The sequence below is a fragment of the Lolium perenne genome, chromosome 3, assembly GCF_019359855.2.
Source record: "Lolium perenne isolate Kyuss_39 chromosome 3, Kyuss_2.0, whole genome shotgun sequence".
In the NCBI taxonomy this organism is placed as follows: domain Eukaryota; kingdom Viridiplantae; phylum Streptophyta; class Magnoliopsida; order Poales; family Poaceae; genus Lolium; species Lolium perenne.
Window position 1 is genome coordinate 316,075,559 of NC_067246.2, and position 23,201 is coordinate 316,098,759.

Sequence of the window (23,201 nt, forward strand, 5' to 3'; positions counted from 1 at the left end):
AGCAAAAGTCTTCATTTTCATGTTTATGAAGTCAAGCATGAAGAGAAGTGGTTTTGGGTTTCAAACATGGAAATTTCAAAAACCTCCCAAAACTTCATTTTAGAGTGACTAAGAAGGATACAAGCTTCCCTTTTCATTTTCATGTTTTAAACTTGTTTAAATTATCTTGGTCAAATCTAGGATTCGACAAGATTCAAATGGGCAAACATATGATAAGTGATGCAAATATCATTTCTAAGTGCGGGCAAACCAGCCTTTAGCTTAACATATTACAAGATTTCAAAAAATTGAGTGGGGGCAGCTGCCCCCCTTGGCTATAGTATGGATCCGCCCATGCTATAGTTTGAGGCCATTTGGATGACGTCGAAAAAAATCTTTGATTAGAAATGGGGTTGTTCGAACCCCGTAGTTGGATTTTTTTGAACCTTGATCTGTAGGACTGGGCAAAACCCTAGTTTAACCTATTTAATTATAGATTCGTAGGTCGATTTTTCTACCTTTTTATTATTACTATGCAGCACATATGTGTTTGCCCGTCGAGTGAAACTCGGAGGAAGAGGGATCACTCGGAAGGAGAGAAGAAGGGAGAGCATTATGGTGTCTCCCCTTTTTCGGGTGATGATGTTGACTGTTGTGCAGGGTTTGTCAGTGAGCAGGAGGTGCGAGCGAGCGAGCGAGTCGAGCGAGGCCGAGAATGAGAGAGATTTGTTCTTTTTGTGAGAGGGACAACCGAAGGATCCTGAAGGACCCAGAGACTTCCAATACGCATCCTGATGCGTCTTCTCTTGACAAAGAAAATGGCTGGGAGTTTGCGGACCTATATATTGCACGTGACTTGTGGTCACTGAAGTGCGGGACCTCACGCATGGGCACCACACGTAAGTGACATACCTGTTGGTGTAAAAACTCGGTTGATTATTATAGTGCATTAGAACAAAGTTTCATATGGATTCAAGGGTAGGAAATCCAAGTTAACTCATTTACATGACATTAATTTTTCCCTGAAGCAAAGTTAACACATCTATCAATTGGTACATTTTGGAGTGACTAAGAAGGATCCATGCTTACTTATTCGTTTTCACGTGTTAAACTTGTCTAAATCTTGGTCAAACCTAGGATTTGACAGAGATTCGAATGGGCAGAAAATTAAAAAAATTCATAAAAATGAAAAACCAAAGCACATATTCAAACCAGAAAATCATGTATATATCTACCCCTAACCCTAAACTCTGACTTATGAAGTCAAGCATGCATGAAGAGAAGTGGTTTTTGGTTTCAAACATGCAAATTTCAAGAACCCTCCCAAGATTTACATTTTGGAGTGACTAATAAGAAGGATAGATGCTTAATTTTTATATTCGTGATTTAAATTTGTTTAAACCATGGTCAAACCTAGGATTTGGCCAAGATTCAAATGGGCATAAGAATTTAAAAAAAATCAAAAAATGAAAAACCAAGGCACACATAGTCTTCTTATGTCATATAGTAAGCATTCTCAATTAAGTTAATTTTAGAGTGACTAAGAAGGATGCATGCTTCCCTTTTCATTTTCATGTTTTAAACTTGTTTAAATCTTGGTCAAACCTAGGATTTGACCAAAAGATTCAAATGGGCATAAAATTTCAGGAAAAAATCAAAAGAATGAAAAAACAAAGGACATAGCATTCTTATGTCATATATATAGTAAGAATTCAAGTTGATAAACAAGGTCTAGACATATTCAGACTAGAAAATCATGTATATATCTACCCCTAACCCTAAACTCTGTCTTATGAAGTCAAGCATGCATGAAGAGAAGTGGTTTTTGGTTTCAAACATGGAAATTTCAAAAACCCTCCCAAGAGTTACATTTTGGAGTGACTTAAGAAGGATAGATGCTTAATTTTCATATTCATGTTTTAAACTTGTTTAACTCACTGTCAAACCTAGGATTTGACCAAGATTCAAATGGGCATAAGAATTAAAAAAAACCAAAAAATGAAAAACCAAGGCACATATAGTCTTCTTATATCATATAGTAAGCATTCTCAATTAAGTTGATTTTAGAGTGACTAAGAAGGATGCAGGCTTCCCTTTTCATTTTCATGTTTTAAACTTGTTTAAATCTTGGTCAAACCTAGGATTTGACCAAAAGATTCAAATGGGCATAAAATTTCAGGAAAAAATCAAAAGAATGAAAAAACAAAGGACATAGCATTCTTATGTCATATATATAGTAAGCATTCAAGTTGATAAACAAGGTCTAGACATATTCAAACCAGAAAATCATGTATATATCTACCCCTAACCCTAAACTCTGTCTTATGAAGTCAAGCATGCATGAAGAGAAGTGGTTTTTGGTTTCAAACATGCAAATTTCAAGAACCCTCCCAAGATTTACATTTTGGAGTGACTAATAAGAAGGATAGATGCTTAATTTTTATATTCGTGATTTAAATTTGTTTAAACCATGGTCAAACCTAGGATTTGGCCAAGATTCAAATGGGCATAAGAATTTAAAAAAAATCAAAAAATGAAAAACCAAGGCACACATAGTCTTCTTATGTCATATAGTAAGCATTCTCAATTAAGTTAATTTTAGAGTGACTAAGAAGGATGCATGCTTCCCTTTTCATTTTCATGTTTTAAACTTGTTTAAATCTTGGTCAAACCTAGGATTTGACCAAAAGATTCAAATGGGCATAAAATTTCAGGAAAAAATCAAAAGAATGAAAAAACAAAGGACATAGCATTCTTATGTCATATATATAGTAAGCATTCAAGTTGATAAACAAGGTCTAGACATATTCAGACTAGAAAATCATGTATATATCTACCCCTAACCCTAAACTCTGTCTTATGAAGTCAAGCATGCATGAAGAGAAGTGGTTTTTGGTTTCAAACATGGAAATTTCAAAAACCCTCCCAAGAGTTACATTTTGGAGTGACTTAAGAAGGATAGATGCTTAATTTTCATATTCATGTTTTAAACTTGTTTAACTCATTGTCAAACCTAGGATTTGACCAAGATTCAAATGGGCGTAAAAGTTCATAAAAAATCAAAAGAATGAAAAACCAAAGCACATAGCATTCTTATGTCGATCATATAGTAAAGCATTAAAGTTGATAAACAAATGTCTAGACATATTCAAACCAGAAAAAATCATGTATGTACGTATCTACCCCTAACCCTAAACTCTGTCTTATGAAGTCAATCATGAAGAGAAGTGGTTTTGGGTTTCAAATTAAACATGGAAATTTCAAAAACCTCTTAAAAAATTCATTTTAGAGTGACTAAGAAGGATGCAGGCTTCCCTTTTCATTTTCATGTCTTAAACTTGTTTAAATCTTGGTTAAACCTAGGATTTGACCAAGATTCAAATGGGCATAAAAATTCAAAAAAAAAATGAAAAACCAAGGTCTTCTTATGTCATATAGTAAGCATTCAATTAAGATGATAAACAAGGTCTAGACATATTCAAACAAGAAAAATCATGTATCTTCCCCCTAACCCTAAACTCTGTTTCACGAAGTCAAGCATGAAGATATGTGGTTTTTGGTTTCGAACATGGAAATTTCAAAAACCCTCCCAAGAGCTTCATTTTGGAGTGACTAAGAAGCATACATGCTTACATTTTAATAATCATGTTTTAAACTTATTCAAATCTTGGTGAAACCTAGAATTTGACCAAGATTCAAATGGGTATACAAATTTTAGAAAAAAATAAGAAAAATGAAAAAACAAGGCACATAGTCTTCTTATGTCATATAGTAAGCATTCAATTAAGTTGATAAACAAGGTCTAGACATATTCAAACCAGGAAAATCATGTATCTACCCCATACCCCTAGCTAAACTCTGTCTTATGAAGTCAAGCATGCATGAAGAGAAGTCGTTTTGGTTTCAAACATGGAAATTTAAAAAACCTCCCAAAAGCTTCATTTTGGAGTGACTAAGAAGGATATATGCTTAATTTTTCATATTCATGTTTTAAACTTGTTTAAATCATGGTCAACCCTAGGATTTGACCAAGATACAAATAGGCATTAAAAATAAAATAAATCAAAAACCTAGGCACATAGTCTTCTTATGTCATATAGTAAGCATTCTCAATTAAGTTGATTTTAGAGTGACTAAGAAGGATGCAGGCTTCCCTTTTCATTTTCATGTTTTAAACTTGTTTAAATCTTGGTCAAACCTAGGATTTGACCAAAAGATTCAAATGGGCATAAAATTTCAAAAAAATCAAAAGAATGAAAAAACAAAGGACATAGCATTCTTATGTCATATATATAGTAAGCATTCAAGTTGATAAACAAGGTCTAGACATATTCAGACTAGAAAATCATGTATATATCTACCCCTAACCCTAAACTCTGTCTTATGAAGTCAAGCATGCATGAAGAGAAGTGGTTTTTGGTTTCAAACATGCAAATTTCAAGAACCCTCCCAAGATTTACATTTTGGAGTGACTAATAAGAAGGATAGATGCTTAATTTTTATATTCGTGATTTAAATTTGTTTAAACCATGGTCAAACCTAGGTTTTGGCCAAGATTCAAATGGGCATAAGAATTTAAAAAAAAATCAAAAAATCAAAAACCAAGGCACATATAGTCTTCTTATGTCATATATAGTAAGAATTCTCAATTAAGTTGATTTTAGAGTGACTAAGAAGGATGCAGGCTTCCCTTTTCATTTTCATGTTTTAAACTTATTTAAAACTTGGTCAAACCTAGGATTTGACCAAAAGATTCAAATGGGCATAAAATTTCAGAAAAAATCAAAAGAATGAAAAAACAAAGGACATAACATTCTTATGTCATATATATAGTAAGCATTCATGTTGATAAACAAGGTCTAGACTTATTCAAACCAGAAAAAATCATGTATATATCTACCCCTAACCCTAAACTCTGTCTTATGATGAAGTCAAGCATGCACATGAAGAGAAGTGGTTTTTGGTTTCAAACATGGAAATTTTAAAACCCCACCAAGAGCTACATTTTGGAGTGACTAAGAAGGGTAGATGCTTAATTTTTCATATTCATGATTTAAACTGGTCAAACCTAGGATTTTACCAAGATTCAAATAGGCATAAAAATTCAAAATAAATCAAAATGAATGAAAAACAAGGCACATAGTCTTTTGATACGTCTCCGACGTATCGATAATTTCTTATGTTACATGCCACATTATTGATGATATCTACATGTTTTATGCATACTTTATGTCATATTTATGCGTTTTCTGGAACTAACCTATTGACGAGATGCCGAAGGGCCAGTTGCTGTTTTCTGCTGTTTTTGGTTTCAGAAATCCTAGTAAGGAAATATTCTCAGAATTGGACGAAATCAACGCCCAGCATCTTAGAATCCCCGGAAGCATCCAGAACACCCGAGAGCCGCCAGAGGGGGGCCACAGGGGCCCCAGATGACAGGGTGGCGCGGCCAGGGCCTGGGCCGCGCCCCCCTATTGTGTCATCGCCTCGTCGCCCCTCCGACTCCGCCTCTTCGCCTATATAAAGGTCCCTGACCTAAAACCTCGGACGGAAAAGCCACGGTACGAGAAACCATCCAGAGCCGCCGCCATCGCGAAGCCAAGATCTGGGGGACAGGAGTCTCTGTTCCGGCACGCCGCCGGGACGGGGAAGTGCCCCCGGAAGGCTTCTCCATCGACACCGCTGCCATCTCCACCGCCATCTTCATCAACGCTGTTGTCTCCCATGAGGAGGGAGTAGTTCTCCATCGAGGCTCGGGGCTGTACCGGTAGCTATGTGGTTAATCTCTCTCCTATGTACTTCAATACAATGATCTCATGAGCTGCCTTACATGATTGAGATTCATATGAGTTTTGTATCACTATTCATCTATGTGCTACTCTAGTGATGTTATTAAAGTAGTCTATTCCTCCTCCATGATGTAATGTTGGCAGTGTGTGCATCATGAAGTACTTGGTTTATGCTATGATTGTGATCTCTTGTAGATTATGAAGTTAACTATTACTATGATGGTATTGATGTGATCTATTCCTCCTTTCATAGTGTGATGGTCACAGTGTGCATGCTATGTTAGTACTTGGTTTGGTTGTGTTGATCTATCTTGCACTATAAGGTTATTTAAATATGAACATCGAATATTGTGGAGCTTGTTAACTCCGGCATTGAGGGTTCGTGTAATCCTACACAGTTAGTGGTGTTCATCATCCAACAAGAGGGTGTAGAGTCTAGCATCTATCTATTTATTCTGTTATGTAATCAATGTTGAGAGTGTCCAATAGTGAAAGTATGATCCCTAGGCCTTGTTCCTAAATACTGCTATCGCTGCTTGTTTACTGTTTTACTGCATCTGTACTGTCCGCAATATTACCACCATCAACCACACGCCAGCAAGCACTTTTCTGGCACCGTTACTACTGCTCATACTTATTCATACCACCTGTATTTCACTATCTCTTCGCCGAACTAGTGCACCTATTAGGTGTGTTGGGGACACAAGAGACTTCTTGCTTTGTGGTTGCAGGGTTGCACGAGAGGGATATCTTTGACCTCTTCCTCCCTGAGTTCGATAAACCTTGGGTGATCCACTTAAGGGAAACTTGCTGCTGTTCTACAAACCTCTGCTCTTGGAGGCCCAACACTGTCTACAAGAATAGAAGCTCCAGTAGACATCAAGCACTTTTCTGGCGCCGTTGCCGGGGATCGAAGGAAAGCTACACCATTTCCTCCCTCGTCAACTATGCGCCAAGCACTTTTCTGGCGCCGTTGCCGGGGAGGAAAGGTAAAAGGCACTCATACTCCGGTTCCAGGTAACGACTTTTCTGGCGCCATTGTGTGTGTGCTCGAAGCTATTTCCTTTAGATCCTGCAATTGCATCTTTTTGTTTATTGTTTACACTAGTTAGGCATAATGGAAAACAACAAAAATATGAGAGATCTTTATGAACTTTATCTTGAATTAGGACATGATGTGTTTGAAGAGAGAATTAAAAAACCCATGGAACTTTATATGCATGCTAATGGGAATGTTATTAATATGAATGCTTTGAACACTATTGTTGCTAATGCTATGGAAAATTCTAAGCTTGGGGAAGCTGGTTTTGATGAGCATGATCTTTTTAGTCCCCCGGGCATGGAGGAGAAAATTTACTTTGATGATACTTTGCCTCCTATTTATGATGATTATAATGATAGTAGCCTTTTGGTGCCGCCTGTTATGGAGGATGAATTTGATTATGATTACAATATGCCTCCTATATTTGATGATGAGAATAAAAATGATAGCTACTTTGTTGAATTTGCTCCCACTACAACTAATAAAATTGATTATGCTTATGTGGAGAGTAATAATTTTATGCATGAGACTCATGATAAGAATGTTTCACTTGATAGTTATATTGTTGAGTTTGCTCATGTTGCTACTGAAAGTTATTATGAGAGAGGAAAATATGGTTGTAGAAATTTTCATGTTACTAAAATGCCTCTCTATGTGCTGAAATTTTTGAAGCTACACTTGTTATATCTTCCTATGCTTGTTACTTTGCTCTTCATGAACTTGTTTATTTACAAGATTCCTATGCATAGGAAGCATGTTAGACTTAAATGTGTTTTGAATTTGCTTTTTGATGCTCTCTTTTGCTTCAACTACTATTTCTTGCGAGTGCATCATTAAAATTACTGAGCCCATCTTAATGGCTATAAAGAAAGCACTTCTTGGGAGATAACCCATGTGTTTATTTTGCTACAGTAATTTTGTTTTATATTTGTGTTTTGGAAGTTGTTACTACTGTAGCAACCTCTCCTTATCTTAGTTTTGTGCATTGTTGTGTGATACGTCTCCGACGTATCGATAATTTCTTATGTTCCATGCCACATTATTGATGTTATCTACATGTTTTATGCACACTTTATGTCATATTCGTGCATTTTCTGGAACTAACCTATTAACAAGATGCCGAAGTGCCAGTTGCTGTTTTCTGCTGTTTTTGGTTTCAGAAATCCTAGTAACGAAATATTCTCGGAATTGGACGAAATCAACGCCCAGGGTCCTATTTTGCCACGAAGCTTCCAGAAGTCCGAAGAGGAGACGAAGAGGGGCCACGAGGGGGCCACACCCTAGGGCGGCGCGGCCCCCCCTTGGCCGCGCGGCCCTGTGGTGTGGGGCCCTCGTGCCGCCTCTTGACCTGCCCTTCCGCCTACTTAAAGCCTCCGTCGCGAAACCCCTAGTACCGAGAGCCACGATACGGAAAACCTTCCAGAGACGCCGCCGCCGCCGATCCCATCTCGGGGGATCCAGGAGATCGCCTCCGGCACCCTGCCGGAGAGGGGAATCATCTCCTGGAGGACTCTACGCCGCCATGGTCGCCTCCGGAGTGATGTGTGAGTAGTCTACCCCTGGACTATGGGTCCATAGCAGTAGCTAGATGGTTGTCTTCTCCCCATTGTGCTATCATTGTCGGATCTTGTGAGCTGCCTAACATGATCAAGATCATCTATTTGTAATTCTATATGTTGCGTTTGTTGGGATCCGATGAATAGAGAATACTTGTTATGTTGATTATCAAAGTTATATCTATGTGTTGTTTATGATCTTGCATGCTCTCCGTTACTAGTAGATGCTCTGGCCAAGTAGATGCTTGTAACTCCAAGAGGGAGTATTTATGCTCGATAGTGGGTTCATGCCTGCATTGACACCTGGGACAAAGGATGAAAGTTCTAAGGTTGTGTTGTGCTATTGCCACTAGGGATAAAACATTGATGCTATGTCTAAGGATGTAGTTGTTGATTACATTACGCACCATACTTAATGCAATTGTTCTGCTCTGCAACTTAATACTGGAGGGGGTTCGGATGATAACCTGAAGGTGGACTTTTTAGGCATAGATGCAGTTGGATGGCGGTCTATGTACTTTGTCGTAATGCCCAATTAAATCTCACTATACACATCATGATATGTATGTGCATGGTCATGCCCTCTTTATTTGTCAATTGCCCAACTGTAATTTGTTCACCCAACATGCTGTTTATCTTATGGGAGAGACACCTCTAGTGAACTGTGGACCCCGGTCCAATTCTCTATACTGAAATACAATCTACTGCAATACTTGTTCTACTGTTTTCTGCAAACAATCATCTTCCACACAATACGGTTAATCCTTTGTTACAGCAAGCCGGTGAGATTGACAACCTCACTGTTTCGTTGGGGCAAAGTACTTTGGTTGTGTTGTGCAGGTTCCACGTTGGCGCCGGAATCCCTGGTGTTGCGCCGCACTACATCCCGCCGCCATCAACCTTCAACGTGCTTCTTGGCTCCTCCTGGTTCGATAAACCTTGGTTTCTTTCTGAGGGAAAACTTGCTGCTGTGCGCATCATACCTTCTTCTTGGGGTTCCCAACGAACGTGTGAGTTACACGCCATCAAGCTCTTTTTCTGGCGCCGTTGCCGGGGAGATCAAGACACGCTGCAAGGGGAGTCTCCACTTCTCAATCTCTTTACTTTGTTTTTGTCTTGCTTAGTTTTATTTACTACTTTGTTTGCTGCACTAAATCAAAATACAAAAATTAGTTGCTAGTTTTACTTTATTTGCTATCTTGTTTGCTATATCAAAAACACAAAAAAATTAGTTACTTGCATTTACTTTATCTAGTTTGCTTTATTTACTGTTGCTAAAATGGCCAACCCTGAAAATACTAAGTTGTGTGACTTCACAACCACAAATAATAATGATTTCTTATGCACACCTATTGCTCCACCTGCTACTACAGCAGAATTCTTTGAAATTAAACCTGCTTTACTGAATCTTGTTATGCGAGAGCAATTTTCTGGTGTTAGTTCTGATGATGCTGCTGCCCATCTTAACAATTTTGTTGAACTATGTGAAATGCAAAAATATAAAGATGTAGATGGTGACATTATAAAATTAAAATTGTTCCCTTTCTCATTAAGAGGAAGAGCTAAAGATTGGTTGCTATCTCTGCCTAAGAATAGTATTGATTCATGGACTAAATGCAAGGATGCTTTTATTGGTAGATATTATCCCCCTGCTAAAATTATATCTTTGAGGAGTAGCATAATGAATTTTAAACAATTAGATACTGAACATGTTGCTCAAGCTTGGGAAAGAATGAAATCTTTGGTTAAAAATTGCCCAACACATGGACTGACTACTTGGATGATCATCCAAACCTTCTATGCAGGACTAAATTTTTCTTCGCGGAATTTATTGGATTCAGCTGCTGGAGGTACCTTTATGTCCATCACTCTTGGTGAAGCAACAAAGCTTCTTGATAATATGATGATTAATTACTCTGAATGGCACACGGAAAGAGCTCCACAAGGTAAGAAGGTAAATTCTGTCGAAGAAACCTCTTCCTTGAGTGATAAGATTGATGCTATTATGTCTATGCTTGTGAATGATAGGACTAATATTGATCCTAATAATGTTCCGTTAGCTTCATTGGTTGCACAAGAAGAACATGTTGATGTAAACTTTATTAAAAATAATAATTTCAACAACAATGCTTACCGGAACAATTCTAGTAACAACTATAGGCCATATCCTTATAATAATGGCAACGGCTATGGTAATTCTTATGGGAATTCTTACAACAATAATAGGAATTCACCCCCTGGACTTGAAGCCATGCTTAAAGAATTTATTAGTATACAAACTGCTTTTAACAAATCTGTTGAAGAAAAGCTTGGGAAAATTGATATACTTGCTTCTAAAGTTGATAGTCTTGCTGCTGATGTTGATCTTTTGAAATCGGAAGTTTTGCCTAATGGAAATCATCATGACAAAATTACTACTACAGCAAATGCCATCCAAGTTAGAATTAATGAGAATATAAGATTAATGGCTGAACTGCGTGCTAGGTGGGATAGAGAAGAAAATGAAAAACTAGCTAAAGAGAAGAATGTAGCTAAAGTTTGGACTATTACCACCACTTGTAATGCTAATGCTACACATGTTGCTGCACCTCCTACTAATAATAATAAAAGAATTGGTGTTAGCAATGTTTCCACTTCTAATGCAAAGCGAGAAACCGCTCAAGCTGCTAAAATCGCTGAAACTGCCTGTGATAAAACTGCTGAAATTTTTTCCAACATTGGGGATGATGATCCCATTGCTTTAGATTATAATGGTTTGAATTTTGATGATTGCCACATCTCTGAAGTTATAAAGTTCTTGCAAAAACTTGCTAAAAGTCCTAATGCTAGTGCTATAAATTTGGCTTTCACACATCATATTACAAATGCTCTCATAAAAGCTAGAGAAGAGAAACTAGAGCGCGAAGCCTCTATTCCTAGAAAGCTAGAGGATGGTTGGGAGCCCATCATTAAGATGAAGGTTAAAGATTTTGATTGTAATGCCTTATGTGATCTTGGTGCAAGTATTTCTGTTATGCCTAAGAAAATTTATAATATGCTTGACTTGCCACCGCTGAAAAATTGTTATTTAGATGTTAATCTTGCTGATCATTCTACAAAGAAACCTTTGGGGAAAGTTGATAATGTTCGCATTACCGTTAACAATAACCTTGTCCCCGTTGATTTTGTTGTCTTGGATATTGAATGCAATGCATCTTGTCCCATTATATTGGGAAGACCTTTTCTTCGAACTGTTGGTGCTATCATTGATATGAAGGAAGGTAATATAAAATATCAATTTCCTCTCAAGAAAGGTATGGAACACTTCCCTAGAAAGAGAATGAAGTTACCTTTTGATTCTATTATTAGAACAAATTATGATGTTGACACTTCGTCTCTTGATAATACTTGATACACACTTTCTGCGCCTAGCTGAAAGGCGTTAAAGAAAAGCGCTTGTGGGAGACAACCCATGTTTTTACCTACAGTACTTTGTTTTTATTTTGTGTCTTGAAAGTTGTTTACTACTGTAGCAACCTCTCCTTATCTTAGTTTAGTGTTTTGTTGTGCCAAGTAAAGTCTTTGATAGTGAAGTAAGTACTAGATTTGGATTACTGCGCAGAAACAGATTTCTTTGCTGTCACCAATCTGGGTCTACCTCCCTGTAGGTAGCTCAGAAAATTAAGCCAATTTACGTACATGATCCTCAGATATGTACGCAACTTTAATTCAATTTGAGCATTTTCATTTGAGCAAGTCTGGTGGCCTAATAAAATTCGTCAATACGAACTGTTCTGTTTTGACAGATTCTGCCTTTTATTTCGCATTGCCTCTTTTGCTATGTTGGATGAATTTCTTTGATCCACTAATGTCCAGTAGCTTTATGCAATGTCCAGAAGTGTTAAGGATGATTGTGTCACCTCTGAATATGTTAATTTTTATTGTCACTAACCCTCTAATGAGTTGTTCTAAGTTTGGTGTGGAGGAAGTTTTCAAGGATCAAGAGAGGAGTATGATGCAACATGATCAAGGAGAGTGAAAGCTCTAAGCTTGGGGATGCCCCGGTGGTTCACCCCTGCATATATCAAGAAGACTCAAGTGTCTAAGCTTGGGGATGCCCAAGGCATCCCCTTCTTCATCGACAACATTATCAGGTTCCTCCCCTGAAACTATATTTTTATTCCATCACATCTTATGTGCTTTTCTTGGAGCGTCGGTTTGTTTTTGTTTTTTGTTTTGTTTGAATAAAATGGATCCTAGCATTCACTTTATGGGAGAGAGACACGCTCCGCTGTAGCATATGGACAAGTATGTCCTTAGTTTCTACTCATAGTATTCATGGCGAAGTTTCTCCTTCGTTAAATTGTTATATGGTTGGAATTGGAAAATGATACATGTAGTAATTGCTATTAATGTCTTGGGTGATGTGATACTTGGCAATTGTTGTGCTCATGATTAAGCTCTTGCATCATATGCTTTGCACCCATTAATGAAGAAATACATAGAGCATGCTAAAATTTGGTTTGCATATTTGGTTTCTCTAAGGTCTAGATAATTTCTAGTATTGAGTTTGAACAACAAGGAAGACGGTGTAGAGTCTTATAATGTTTTCAATATGTCTTTTATGTGAGTTTTGCTGCACCGGTTCATCCTTGTGTTTGTTTCAAATAAGCCTTGCTAGCCTAAACCTTGTATCGAGAGGGAATACTTCTCATGCATCCAAAATACTTGAGCCAACCACTATGCCATTTGTGTCCACCATACCTACCTACTACATGGTATTTTCCGCCATTCCAAAGTAAATTGCTTGAGTGCTACCTTTAAAATTCCATCATTCACCTTTGCAATATATAGCTCATGGGACAAATAGCTTAAAAACTATTGTGGTATTGAATATGTAATTATGCACTTTATCTCTTATTAAGTTGCTTGTTGTGCGATAACCATGTTCACTGGGGACGCCATCAACTACTCTTTGTTGAATTTCATGTGAGTTGCTATGCATGTCCGTCTTGTCTGAAGTAAGAGAGATCTACCACCTTATGGTTAAGCATGCATATTGTTAGAGAAGAGCATTGGGCCGCTAACTAAAGCCATGATCCATGGTGGAAGTTTCAGTTTTGGACATATATCCTCAATCTCAAATGAGAAAATTATTAATTGTTGTTACATGCTTATGCATAAAAGAGGAGTCCATTATCTGTTGTCTATGTTGTCCCGGTATGGATGTCTAAGTTGAGAATAATCAATAGCGAGAAATCCAATGCGAGCTTTCTCCTTAGACCTTTGTACAAAGTGCATAGAGGTACCCCTTTGTGACACTTGGTTAAAACATGTGCATTGTGATGATCCGGTAGTCCAAGCTAATTAGGACAAGGTGCGGGCACTATTAGTACACTATGCATGAGGCTTGCAACTTGTAAGATATAATTTACATGATACATATGCTTTATTACTACCGTTGACAAAATTGTTTCATATTTTCAAAATCAAAGCTCTAGCACAAATATAGCAATCGATGCTTTTCCTCTATGGAGGACCATTCTTTTACTTTCAATGTTGAGTCAGTTCACCTATTTCTCTCCACCTCAAGAAGCAAACACTTGTGTGAACTGTGCATTGATTCCTACATATTTGCTTATTGCACTTATTATATTACTCTATGTTGACAATTATCCATGAGATATACATGTTACAAGTTGGAAGTAACCGCTGAAACTTAATCTTCCTTTGTGTTGCTTCAATGCTTTTACTTTGAATTATTGCTTTATGAGTTAGCTCTTATGCAAGACTTATTGATGCTTGTCTTGAAGTGCTATTCATGAAAAGTCTTTGCTTTATGATTCACTTGTTTACTCATGTCATATACATTGTTTTGATCGCTGCATTCACTACATATGCTTTACAAATAGTATGATCAAGGTTATGATGGCATGTCACTCCAGAAATTATCTGTGTTATCGTTTTACCTGCTCGGGACGAGCAGAACTAAGCTTGGGGATGCTGATACGTCTCCGACGTATCGATAATTTCTTATGTTCCATGCCACATTATTGATGTTATCTACATGTTTTATGCACACTTTATGTCATATTCGTGCATTTTCTGAAACTAACCTATTAACAAGATGCCGAAATGCCGCTTCTGTCATTGCTGTTTTTGGTTTCAGAAATCCTAGTAACGAAATATTCTCGGAATTGGACGAAATCAACGCCCAGGGTCCTATTTTGCCACGAAGCTTCCAGAAGTCCGAAGAGGAGACGAAGAGGGGCCACGAGGGGGCCACACCCTAGGGCGGCGCGGCCCCCCCCCCCCTTGGCCGCGCGGCCCTGTGGTGTGGGGCCCTCGTGCCGCCTCTTGACCTGCCCTTCCGCCTACTTAAAGCCTCCGTCGCGAAACCCCCAGTACCGAGAGCCACGATATGGAAAACCTTCCAGAGACACCACCGCCGCCGATCCCATCTCGGGGGATCCAGGAGATCGCCTCCGGCACCCTGCCGGAGAGGGGAATCATCTCCCGGAGGACTCTACGCCGCCATGGTCGCCTCCGGAGTGATGTGTGAGTAGTCTACCCCTGGACTATGGGTCCATAGCAGTAGCTAGATGGTTGTCTTCTCCCCATTGTGCTATCATTGTCGGATCTTGTGAGCTGCCTAACATGATCAAGATCATCTATCTGTAATTCTATATGTTGCGTTTGTTGGGATCCGATGAATAGAGAATACTTGTTATGTTGATTATCAAAGTTATATCTATGTGTTGTTTATGATCTTGCATGCTCTCCGTTACTAGTAGATGCTCTGTCCAAGTAGATGCTTGTAACTCCAAGAGGGAGTATTTATGCTCGATAGTGGGTTCATGCCTGCATTGACACCTGGGACAGTGACAGAAAGTTCTAAGGTTGTGTTGTGCTGTTGCCACTAGGGATAAAACATTGATGCTATGTCTAAGGATGTAGTTGTTGATTACATTACGCACCATACTTAATGCAATTGTCTGTTGCTCTGCAACTTAATACTGGAGGGGGTTCGGATGATAACCTGAAGGTGGACTTTTTAGGCATAGATGCAGTTGGATGGCGGTCTATGTACTTTGTCGTAATGCCCAATTAAATCTCACTATACTCATCATGATATGTATGTGCATGGTCATGCCCTCTTTATTTGTCAATTGCCCAACTATAATTTGTTCACCCAACATGCTGTTTATCTTATGGGAGAGACACCTCTAGTGAACTGTGGACCCCGGTCCAATTCTCTATACTGAAATACAATCTACTGCAATACTGTTTTACTGTTTTCTGCAAACAATCATCTTCCACACAATACGGTTAATCCTTTGTTACAGCAAGCCGGTGAGATTGACAACCTCACTGTTTTGTTGGGGCAAAGTACTTTGGTTGTCTTGTGCAGGTTCCACGTTGGCGCCGGAATCCCTGGTGTTGCGCCGCACTACATCCCGCCGCCATCAACCTTCAACGTGCTTCTTGGCTCCTCCTGGTTCGATAAACCTTGGTTTCTTTCTGAGGGAAAACTTGCTGCTGTGCGCATCATACCTTCCTCTTGGGGTTCCCAACGAACGTGTGAGTTACACGCCATCATTGTGCCAAGTAAAGTCGTTGATAGTAAGGTTCATACTAGATTTGGATTACTGCGCAGAAATAGATTTCTTGCTGTCACGAATCTGGGCAAAATTCTCTGTAGGTAACTCAGAAAATTATGCCAATTTACGTGAGTGATCCACAGATATGTACGCAACTTTCATTAAATTTGAGCATTTTCATTTGAGCAAGTCTGGTGCCTCAATAAAATTCGTCTTTACGGACTGTTCTGTTTTGACAGATTCTGCCTTTTATTTCGCATTGCCTCTTTTGCTATGTGGGATGGATTTCTTTGTTCCATTAACTTCCAGTAGCTTTGGGCAATGTCCAGAAGTGTTAAGAATAATTGTGTCACCTCTGAACATGTGAGTTTTTGATTATGCACTAACCCTCTAATGAGTTTGTTTCGAGTTTGGTGTGGAGGAAGTTTTCAAGGGTCAAGAGAGGAGGATGATATACTACGATCAAGAAGAGTGAAGAGTCTAAGCTTGGGGATGCCCCGGTGGTTCATCCCTGCATATTTCAAGAAGACTCAAGCGTCTAAGCTTGGGGATGCCCAAGGCATCCCCTTCTTCATCGACAACATTATCAGGTTCCTCCCCTGAAACTATATTTTTATTCCATCACATCTTATGTGCTTTGCTTTGAGCGTCGGGTTGTTTTTGTTTTTGTTTTGTTTGAATAAATGCTTGTGTGGGAGAGAGACACGCTCCGCTGGTTCATATGAACACATGTGTTCTTAGCTTTTAATTTTCATGGCGAAGGTTGAAACTGCTTCGTTAATTGTTATATGGTTGGAAACGGAAAATGCTACATGTAGTAATTGGTAGAATGTCTTGAACAATGTGATACTTGGCAATTGTTGTGCTCATGTTTAAGCTCTTGCATCATCTACTTTGCACCTATTAATGAAGAAATACATAGAGCTTGCTAAAATTTGGTTTGCATAATTGGTCTCTCTAAGGACTAGATAATTTCTAGTATTGGGTTGAACAACAAGGAAGATGGTGTAGAGTCTTATAATGTTTACAATATGTCTTTTATGTGAGTTTTGCTGCACCGGTTCATCCTTGTGTTTGTTTCAAATAAACCTTGCTAGCCTAGCCTTGTATCGAGAGGGAATACTTCTCATGCATCCAAAATCCTTGAGCCAACCACTATGCCATTTGTGTCCACCATACCTACCTACTACATGGTATTTCTCCGCCATTCCAAAGTAAATTGCTTGAGTGCTACCTTTAAACAATTCAAAATTTATTGCCTCTGATTTGTGTCAATGTTTTATAGCTCATGAGGAAGTATGTGGTGTTTATCTTTCAATCTTGTTGGGCAACTTTCACCAATGGACTAGTGGCTTCATCCGCTTATCCAATAATTTTGCAAAAAGAGCTGGCAATGGGATTCCCAGTCCCAAATTAATTAACAAAAAATAGAAACTCCTCCATGGTAGGTGATTGTTGGACGGCACCGAAGGATTCGGTTAGCCATGGCTTGAGAAAGCAAAGGTGGGGAGGAGTGTCATCAAAATAAAACTAAAATAAAAAGGCACTCCTTCATGGTATGAGATTGTTGGCAGGCACCCGAGGATTCGGTTAGCCATGGTTTGTGAAAGCAAGGTTGGAAGGAGTGCCACCCAAAAATAAAAATAAAATGGGAGCCGCTCTTTGAAGGTTTGTCTCGCAAGGGGGTTAGAGTACCCGCTACCATTCGTTGACAACAACAAAGACCTCTCAAAATTTTACTTTCATTGCTCTCTATATGTTTTCAAAATCAAAGCTCTAGCACAAATATAGCAATCAATGCTTCCCTCTGCGAAGGGCCTTTCTTTTACTTTTATGTTGAGTCAGTTCACCTATTTCTCTCCATCTCAAGAAGCAAACACTTGCGTGAACTGTGCATTGATTCCTACATACTTGCATATTGCACTTGTTATATTACTTTACATTGACAATATCCATGAGATATACATGTTACAAGTTGAAAGCAACTGCTGAAACTTAATCTTCCTTTATGTTGTTTCAATACCTTTACTTTGAATTATTGCTTTATGAGTTAACTCTTATGCAAGACTTATTGATGCTTGTCTTGAAGTACTATTCATGAAAAGTCTTTGCTATATGATTCATTTGTTTACTCATGTCATTTACATTGTTTTGATCGCTGCATTCATTACATATGCTTACAATAGTATGATCAAGGTTATGATGGCATGTCACTCCAAAAATTATCTTTGTTATCGTTTTCCTGCTCGGGACGAGCATAAACTAAGCTTGGGGATGCTGATACGTCTCCGACGTATCGATAATTTCTTATGTTCCATGCCACATTATTGATGATATCTACATGTTTTATGCATACTTTATGTCATATTTATGCGTTTTCCGGAACTAACCTATTGACGAGATGCCGAAGGGCCAGTTGCTGTTTTCTGCTGTTTTTGGTTTCAGAAATCCTAGTAAGGAAATATTCTCGGAATTGGACGAAATCAACGCCCAGCATCTTAGAATCCCCGGAAGCATCCAGAACACCCGAGAGCCGCCAGAGGGGGGCCACAGGGGCCCCAGATGACAGGGTGGCGCGGCCAGGGCCTGGGCCGCGCCCCCCTATTGTGTCATCGCCTCGTCGCCCCTCTGACTCCGCCTCTTCGCCTATATAAAGGTCCCTGACCTAAGACCTCGGACGGAAAAGCCACGGTACGAGAAACCATCCAGAGCCGCCGCCATCGCGAAGCCAAGATCTGGGGGACAGGAGTCACTGTTTCGGCACGCCGCCGGGATGGGGAAGTGCCCCCGGAAGGCTTCTCCATCGACACCGCTGCCATCTCCACCGCCATCTTCATCAACGCTGCTGTCTCCCATGAGGAGGGAGTAGTTCTCCATAGAGGCTCGGGGCTGTACCGGTAGCTATGTGGTTAATCTCTATCCTATGTACTTCAATACAATGATCTCATGAGCTGCCTTACATGATTGAGATTCATATGAGTTTTGTATCACTATTCATCTATGTGCTACTCTAGTGATGTTATTAAAGTAGTCTATTCCTCCTCCATGATGTAATGTTGGCAGTGTGTGCATCATGAAGTACTTGGTTTATGCTATGATTGTGATCTCTTGTAGATTATGAAGTTAACTATTACTATGATGGTATTGATGTGATCTATTCCTCCTTTCATAGTGTGATGGTCACAGTGTGCATGCTATGTTAGTACTTGGTTTGGTTGTGTTGATCTATCTTACACTCTAAGGTTATTTAAATATGAACATCGAATATTGTGGAGCTTGTTAACTCCGGCATTGAGGGTTCATGTAATCCTACACAGTTAGTGGTGTTCATCATCCAACAAGAGGGTGTAGAGTCTAGCATCTATCTATTTATTCTGTTATGTGATCAATGTTGAGAGTGTCCACTAGTGAAAGTATGATCCCTAGGCCTTGTTCCTAAATACTGCTATCGCTGCTTGTTTACTGTTTTACTGCATCTGTACTGTCCGCAATATTACCACCATCAACCACACGCCAGCAAGCACTTTTCTGGCACCGTTACTACTGCTCATACTTATTCATACCACCTGTATTTCACTATCTCTTCGCCGAACTAGTGCACCTATTAGGTGTGTTGGGGACACAAGAGACTTCTTGCTTTGTGGTTGCAGGGTTGCATGAGCGGGATATCTTTGACCTCTTCCTCCCTAAGTTCGATAAACCTTGGGTGATCCACTTAAGGGAAACTTGTTGCTGTTCTACAAACCTCTGCTCTTGGAGGCCCAACACTGTCTACAAGAATAGAAGCTCCAGTAGACATCATCTTTTTATGTCATATAGTAAGCATTCAATTAAGTTGATTTTAGAGTGACTTAGAAGGATGGAGGTTTCCCTTTTCATTTTCATGTTTTAAACTTGTTTAAATCTTGGTCAAACCTAGAATTTGACCAAAAGATTCAAATGGGCATAAAATTTCAGAAAAAATCAAAAGAATGAAAAAACAAAGGACATAGCATTCTTATGTCATATATACAGTAAGAGCATTCAAGTTGATAAACAAGGTCTAGACATATTCAAACCAGAAAATCATGTATATATCTACCCCTAACCCTAAACTTTGTCTTATGAAGTCAAGCATGCATGAAGAGAAGTGGTTTTTGGTTTCAAACATGGAAATTTCAAAAACCCTCCCAACAGCTTCATTTTGGAGTGAATAAGAAGGATATATGCTTAATTTTTCATATTCACGTTTTAAACTTGTTTAAATCATGGTCAAACCTAGGATTTGACCAAGATTCAAATGGGCATAAAATTAAAAAAAAAACAATAAAATGAAAAACTAATGCACATAGTCTTCTTATGTCATATAGTAAGCATTCAATTAAGTTGATAAACAAGGTCTAGACATATTCAAACTAGAAAAATCATGTATCTACCCCCTAACCATAAATATTGTCTTATGAAGTCAAGCATGAAAAGAAGTGAGCCTAGCTCACTTGGTTAGGGAAGTGGATGTACAACCCATGCAGCCACCCAGGTTCAAATCTTCAGGGATGCGAAAATTTGGGTTCTTATTATTTTTTAAAAAAATCACTGTAGGGGTTTCCCCTACCGTATTCCTTTCAAAAAAAAGTCAAGCATGAAGATAAGTGGTTTTTGGTTTCAAGCATGGAAATTTCAAAAACCCTCCCAAGAGCTACATTTGGGAGTGACTAAGAAGTACATATGCTTAATTTTTTATATTCATGTTTTAAACTTGTTTAAATACATGAAAAACCAAGGCACATAGTCTTCGTAATTATGTCATATAGTAAGCATTCAATTAAGTTGATAAACAAGGTCTACACATATCCAAACAAGAAAATCATGTATCTACCCCCTAACCCTAAACTCTGTTTCACGAAGTCAAGCATGAAGATATGTGGTTTTTGGTTTCGAACATGGAAATTTCAAAAACCCTCCCAATAGCTTCATTTTGAAGTGACTAAGAAGCATACATGCTTACATTTTCATATTCATGTTTTAAACTTATTCAAATCTTGGTGAAACCTAGAATTTGACCAAGATTCAAATGGGTATACAAATTTTAGAAAAAAATTAAAGAAATGAAAAAACAAGGCACATAGTCTTCTTATGTCATATAGTAAGCATTCAATTAAGTTGATAAACAAGGTCTAGACATATTCAAACCAGGAAAATCATGTATCTACCCCATACCCCTAGCTAAACTTTGTCTTATGAAGTCAAGCATGCATGAAGAGAAGTCGTTTTTGGTTTCAAACATGGAAATTTCAAAAACCTCCCAAAAGCTTCATTTTGGAGTGACTAAGAAGTATCCATAGGAAACTATATACTAATACAATATAATAATCACCCGAGTTATTAGAGCAACAAGTCTGTCACTTACGTGTGGTTCTCATGCGTGAGGTCCCACACTTCAGTGAGCACAAGTCAGGTACGCTAGGTAGGCAAACTCCCAGCCATCTTCTTTGTCAAGAGAGAGGCATCAAGACTCTCTCTCTCTCTCCATCTCTCCAATTATCCACCTCCGTTGGCTGCCGGTTTTGGCAGGGCGTTTCTAGCTCAGCTCGGAGGCCATGGTGTGCAGGCTCTGTAGCCATGCCGATTTGGTCGCGCCAAGTTGTTTGTGCCCGGCTCCGACGAGGATCAATCCGGACGGTGCCTGTTAAGGACCCGATCGCATTTCTTGCTTTCAGCCTGGGGTCTACCATGTAAATCTTAGGGATTTAGACGTAATTTCCTATTTATTTTGTGTCCTGCTGTAAACTGTGCTCTGATGCGTATTGGAAAATCTCTCTCTCATTCTCGGCCTCGCTCGCTCGCACCCCCTGCGCACTGACAACCCTGCACAACAGTCAGCATTACCTGAAAAAATCTAGACACCATAAATAAGTGGGGCCTCGTGACTGCTCTCCCTTCGTCTCCTCCCGTGTGATCCCTCTTCCTCCGACTCCCGACCTTGCGGAAAAGAAAAATGAAATGAAAGAGTTTCACTGGACGGGCAAACACATGTGCTGCCTAGTAATAATAATAAAAACGAAAAAAAATCGACCTACGAATACTCGCGCATTTCAGAAGTTGAGTGCCCAGCTTAGAATAAGTATTGCTTTGGTACTATTTAGAAATATCAACATATCTAGTTAGAATAGACATTTGCAATTTTGTTTCTTTTATTTCAAAATTGTAGTGTAGATAGTTGATATACTTGTATCTCTCCATGAACAAGTACATGATTTCCCTTCTAAGAATAGTGTATGCAATCATATCTCCCTTTCTCTCACTCTTTCTAAAAGAGTTCTCTTGTTGATGTCAATCTAAAGAATCATTTTTCAGGTAGGAGGAATTTAAACGCTTGAAAATGGTTCATGCCGGCGTCTTAGCTTCTAAAAAAAATATACACCAGTTGATTTGATGAATTGATGATTTACTCTAGTCTGCTTCTAGACCATGCAGCTAGCGAGCATTCATATGTACTGGATGGAGCCCCCAACTTTTGACTTCCCATGTCGGAAAAGGCCTGTTTAATAATGTGGAGCAGTGAGGTACCCCGAAGTATCTAGAGGGTTCCAGTGTTTCAGGCTTTCTTTCAGCATCGCCAGTCCAAGGGGAAGCATGGGTGACGAATCCGTGCATTCACAGCCGTTAGATCTGAAGAGTCCTTGTATGATGAGCGGTAGATAGCACCTTTAAGCTACAAATCAACGGCTTCAATTACTTCAAATGAGCATTGGCCGGGAAGGCTGACAGAGTGAAAAAATTCAAATTCAAAAACTCATGTATAGAATAGAAAAAAATTAAAAAACATGTAGATAGATAGAGGTATAGATAGATATTATAGATAAATAGATTAGCCCAAAAAAGAAGAGGAGGCGCCAGTGGTGACTTCGTCAACCTCAAGATATGCCGGCTCAGTCCCTCGGAGGTGCTCATAGGGGTAGGGTGTGCGTGTGTTCATAGGGGTGTTTGTACGTGCGTGTTTGTGAGCGTCTGCGTTGTACTATGTTCTCACAAGAAAAAAAGAAGAAGTAGAGGACGGGGAAATTTTCACCAGCAGACACCTCCCTCGCGCACCTAAACTTTCGAACGCGCGCCCAATATTTCGAACGCTCGCCTTTAACCCAGCACCCAGCCCACCTTGTTCTTCTCTAGATACCTCCTTCGGCGCGCTGTTCTTCTCTAGACACACCCTCGGTGAACCAGGCCGCGCACCATAACTTCCCCACGCTGTCTATCAGCCGCGTCAGCCGGCGACTGC